Source organism: Impatiens glandulifera, chromosome 7, assembly GCF_907164915.1.
Source record: "Impatiens glandulifera chromosome 7, dImpGla2.1, whole genome shotgun sequence".
Classification (NCBI taxonomy): Eukaryota; Viridiplantae; Streptophyta; class Magnoliopsida; order Ericales; family Balsaminaceae; genus Impatiens; species Impatiens glandulifera.
The window spans coordinates 17,672,138-17,678,137 of NC_061868.1; positions in this window are offsets into that span (position 1 = coordinate 17,672,138).

Below are 6,000 nucleotides of genomic sequence, written 5' to 3' on the forward strand. Positions count from 1 at the left end.
AATCGTTTCTATCTTTATCGAACCAAAGAACACAATGAATATCTAAAAATAGTAATTAGCCTCCCCCATCCCAAACTATAAAATAAATCGATATCATGGTGCGACATCGAAAGACCACATAACGTGCTTGCTGTCAATCAACATTCTTTTCATAATCAACATTCTTTTCATAAGTTTCAAAAAATCTCATATCTTAAGAGAGTTATTATAATTGTGTCAAAATACTAGTTTTTAAATAACTTAATGTTATTAACTAGACACAAGTTATTGACAATCAACTAAGACTACTATGCTTGAATTATGTATTTATGGCTTTATTGTGGCCACACAAGTAGAACTTTTATCATTAATTATCAATTTTTTCTATAGCATGGACTGATTCAATAAATAATGTTTGATATCACAACTTTAATATTTGTATTTGATTTTTAAACAACTCTATTACTAAAAACATTAATATTTTAAATATATAACATATAATAATGAAGTCAAATAAATGAATAGTTTTGCAAATGAGTTGAGAAAGTTGCTTTTAGAAGTTTAGAGCATTTATGGCGGTGGCAACTTCAATTTGGCCGCGTTATTTATTTATTGGGCTTCTCAACGGTTACTCAACGGCGGCATTTAAGGCCGGTGACGGAATTTCTTTGACTCTTTCTTTCGTGTCTTAGCTGGACAACATTTACCCCTTTCTACTTCAAATTTAACTCAAAAGGTTTTTAAATTTGTCAAATTATATAGAAGTATACTTTTATTTTTATTTTCTTGTTTCACTCATATTACTATTGAGATGTATGTACAAAGGGTTTGATTTTTTTTATCCATGAAATGAACAGTTTTTTTTTTTATTTTAAATATTTATATGAAAAAATAGATGATTTGAGTTCTAAATTCATGACCAATAGACAATATCTATCCATATCTAATTAACAAGACCTTATTTTTTTTTATTTGATATTTTGTCAGACATATTTTTTTGTTACTATTAGGTCAAATAGTAGGATGATTAATATTTAATGTTCAATTTTAACTGAAATGATATTGATTGAAGTATGAGATCATCAGGATGTATGAGTGCATTAGAGCATCAGACTGGACCTTTGCTCTCTTATTTTGTTAAATCAATATTCCACCTCAGCAGAAAGCGGACACATATTGTACTTGAGCAAAACACTCTAATGCGGGTTATTTTAAATAAATAACTAATTTATACTATTATAACTAATATTCTTATATTATTGGAATATTCTTATACTATTATAACTACGTGTTAATATAATTAATAAAAAAATATATTAATTTATTTAAAATATATATTTATTAATTAAATATATAAGTAATATTCCTATATTATATATATTATAGGAAAATTTGAGAATTTCACCATTAAAACATGTTAATATTATTATAATTTAAAATATTTTTATAATTTAAAATATATTATAATATTTTTATAATTTAAAATATATTATAATATTTTTATAATTAAATATATAATTAATATTCCTATATTATAGTAAAATTTTAAAATATATATTTATTTAATATTATTATAATGTTACTTAAAAATAAAAAATAGTAAAATAATAAGAAAAAATTAGGCATGGCAAAGTGGAACCGACGGTTCGGGTACCCGAAGGAACCGAACCGATCGGTTCGGGTAATTTCTTTGATTTTCGGTTCCGGGGCGAAATCGGGGCGGAACCTATCGGTTCGGGTACCCAGTGAATAAACCGAGTCCAAAACCGAACCGGAAACAAATCTAACAAATCTGCTATTCTGCTTCTCTCTCTTCGTGAAGCACATCTGGTTCCCTCCGCCGCCGCCCAAAGGAAAGAAGACGTCTTCGTGAATCAGTAATATCAGCTAGTTCCATCTGCTATTCGTCTTCGTGAATCAATGATATCAGCTAGTTCCATCTGCTATCAGTGACATCTGGTTCACATCTGGTTCTGGTTCTCTTCGTCTGCTTCACATCTAGTTCCCTCCGTCTGCTTCACATCTGGTTTGGGTACCCAATGAAGCTGCCAATCTGAACTCCATTGAAGAAGAAGAACCTGCTAATCTCCCAGTAAATTATACCAGGTGCCATTAACTGCATTTACTGTTCTTTCTCTATTTTCTTATACATTGAAAACTCTAATTCTGAAACCCATTTCAGACCTTCGAGGGAGACTATAGCTATTTGGGTTTCGGGCCTCCGACGACGACTATAGCTTGCTGAAATTCGTTCTGAAATTCGTTTTTACTTTCTGCTGAAAAATCATGTTAGTTTGACAGTTTGGATTTGATGTATTGTTGGAATATTTATTCTTGTGCTGCATTGTAATCTTCTAGTTATTTTTGTATGTGCAACATTTTCTTCTTTATACTGCGGCTGAAGCAGCAGTGATCCAGAAAAAGAAAGAGTTTTTAGTATGTCGATGGTATGTTCAACCTTTAACCTTGTGAAGATCGTTATTAAACTTGTCGCCATTCTAGATTGTTTTTTTTATTATTGGAAATTCCATGAGCACTCTTTTGCATAACTGTTTTATTTGTGTCTGAGGTTTCTCAAAGATGTAGGGTTTCATGACCATATGGTGAACTGAACTCACATCAGTTATATTTATGAAGAAGATTGAATTAGTTCTATAATTGTCATTTGCATTTTTAGATACAGAAACCCATTTCTACTTTTGGATGGTCATTTGTAGTTTATTGGTAGTTTAGTTTATTGGATGGTGATACAGTTATGAATTATGTGAAAAGATCTCATTGTGTGATCGATGCCGGATGTTAGGTGAAAACAGAAAAGTCTTGTTTTGTATGTATGTGTATGAAGTATATGCTATATAGATTTGTTAAAGATACTAAATTTTTATCTAAATTGTATGTGGGTGTCTTGTAACTCCAAAAGAACCAAAAGAAAACTGTCTTCTTCCCATTACACATCAGGGGGAGGGTGTCTTGTAACTCCAAACAATTACATAGTTAAACACAACTATCATATAAAAGTAGGTGTTTCTAACTGAAAAAAAGTCTAGAAATGTCCTAAGTTCTATCACTGTGGATGGAGTTCTACTTTGGGACTTGCAGAATGTCCATGTTGAGAATTGGGTATTGAATAATCAGTTTTCTTTAGATGGTATATTATTGTAAGTGATGAGACACTTAATGATGAAACCCAAAAGGGGAAAGTTGGCATCTTAGTCATTTAATTTATAAATGGGAGAATAGTAAATGGATTGTTTCTTTTGGATGGTCATTTGTAGTTTATTGTCATTTGCATTTGAAGCCCCTTAGCCAAATTTAAGTTACTGAATTGTATACTAAACTCTTAGTTATCCATGTCCTTTTAAGTTATTGTAAGTGATGAGACACTTAATGATGAAACCCAAAAGGGGAAAGTTGGCATCTTAGTCATTTAATTTATAAATGGGAGAATAGTAAATGGATTGTTTCTTTTGGATGGTCATTTGTAGTTTATTGTCATTTGCATTTGAAGCCCCTTAGCCAAATTTAAGTTACTGAATTGTATACTAAACTGAATTGTATACTACACATCCAGGTACTCTAGCAGTTAGAGTATGCAGATCACCTTCAGTCTCTAAAGGATAAACTGAAACCAGAAAAGGGCCAGAGATATTCGTATTTGCTTGTGCCTCCATATAAGGTATGCATGCTTTATTAGAATAAAATTATTATGGCTGTCTATGTACCAAATTTGTGTAGAATAAAATTACTTACCTCTTCATATGTATTTTCTTGAATGAATTGTTAATTACAACTTATTTACTCAAGTAGTAGTATTAGAGATAACAGCCAATTAGAATACAAGTATTTAAATTTTCCAATTGGAAGAAGATTGTCATTTATTCTTATCTAATAATTGCTTGCATCATTAGAAAGTTCCCTACATTAGGAAATGAAGTAGTTTAAGTGGTTATACATTAGGAAATGTATTTATAGCCAAAGTTCATGACAATTCATTCTAATATGCATCCAAACTTGTTTTTGTTTGCTGTACTTGTAGGCTTGTCAGTTTAAATTAGTATTATTTTTTTAATAATTAAAGTTATGATCAAGATTGTCCACTTGACGTTTTTGCTATTTAATTTGTTTTAGTCAAATGAGTCAAACTGAAGAAACTGTAAGGGCAGCCACTACGGAAGAGTTCCTAGATTGTTTTGAAAACACAACAGAATCCGTTAGGGAACACTTGAATCGTGTTGAAAATGAAAGAGAAGAGATTAGTGAAAATGCTACTCCAAAAAAAAATATAGAAGTAAGATTTGGGAGCATTTTACTAAGGAGAGTATTGAAGGGATTCCCAAAGCCAAATGTAATTATTGTGGGAAATATTTGGGTGGTTCTTCGATCAATGGAACTTCACATCTGATTAAACATCATGAAAGATGCAAGAAAGTGCAAAAAGTAGATTTGTTGAAGGAAAACCAAGTTGTTGAGGCTGATTCATTTACTGATGAAGAATTTCGAAGGCATGTTGCAATGATGATCCTTTTCCATGACTATCCATTATCTATGGTAGAACACATCAAGTTTAGAAATTTACTTGAATATGTTCGTCAAAAACCTATGCGATTTCCTTCGAGAAACACTACAAAAAAAGACGTGTTAAAGATTTATGAGGCTGAGAAAGCTAGAGTAAAACTTTTGCTAGAAAGAAATGAATCAAGAATCGCTATCACCACTGACATGTGGACTTGCACATACCAACGGAAAGGGTATATGGTTGTGACAGCACATTTTATCGACGATAAATGGCTGTTGCAAAGTTTTTTATTGAGATTTATCTACGTACCATGTCCACATAAGAGCGAAACTTTGGCCAATGTGTTAACGAACACATTACTGGAATGGAATTTAGACTTAAAATTGTCAACCATCACCGTTGACAATTGCTCTACAAATGACGTAATGGTTCAAGATGTGGTGCGTAGGTTGCACAAAAGTCATTTACTATCTAACGGTGAATATGTTCATATGCGTTGTTGTGCACATATTTTAAATTTGATTGTGAAAGATGGGTTAGATGTGATTAAGACGTCAATTGAGAAAGTACGTGATAGTGTTGTGTATTAGTTGGCTTCGCCTAGAAGGATTGAGGAATTTGAAGATAATGCAAGGACACTTGGAATTCACATGAGTAATAAATTATCTCTTGATTGTCCAACTCGATGGAATTCAACTTTTTTCATGCTAAGATCTGCTCTGCAATATAAGTTGGTTTTTTGTCGATGCTCTCTTCGGGATAGACAATACAAACACGAGCCAAACGATAATGAATGGGATCTTGCCCAAGAAGTATGTGAAAGACTTGAACTATTTTTCAATGCGACTGAGCTGTTTTCTTCAACAAAATATCCTACGTCCAATATATGTTTTGCTAAAATATGTGAGATTAAACTGACTTTCGCTACTTGGATAGAGTCTCCTGTTGAAAAGATTCAAGATATGACAATTTTAATGATGTCAAAGTTTGACAAATATTGGTTTGATACACATATTTTGATGGCGGTTGCTTGTATTCTGGATCCGAGGAGTAAATTGAAGTTGGTTCAATATTATTTTACACGTTTCTACCCAAGTGAATGGAAAACAAAGTTAGATGAAGTGCGTCAAAAGTTTTATCATTTGTTGAAGGAATACACAAATGATATTTCCAATGCCCCACTGACCACGAGTGACAGAAATATTCTCCGGTCAATGAGTACTATCTATCCTGCAGACTTCACTAGCTTTTGTGAGAGCGACGAATATATGAGCACACAAATGAAATCTGAACTAGATATGTATTTGGAGGAAAAATTGCTCCCAACAACCATGAATATTGATGTTCTCGCATATTGGAATGGTAACTTTAAATATCCCACGTTACGAGCAATTGCAAGAGATTTGTTGGCGATTCCAGTGTCAACAGTTGCTTCAGAGTCTGCGTTTAGTACAAGTGGTAGAATTGTTGGTCCTCATCGGAGTAGACTTAATGTAGAGATGGTG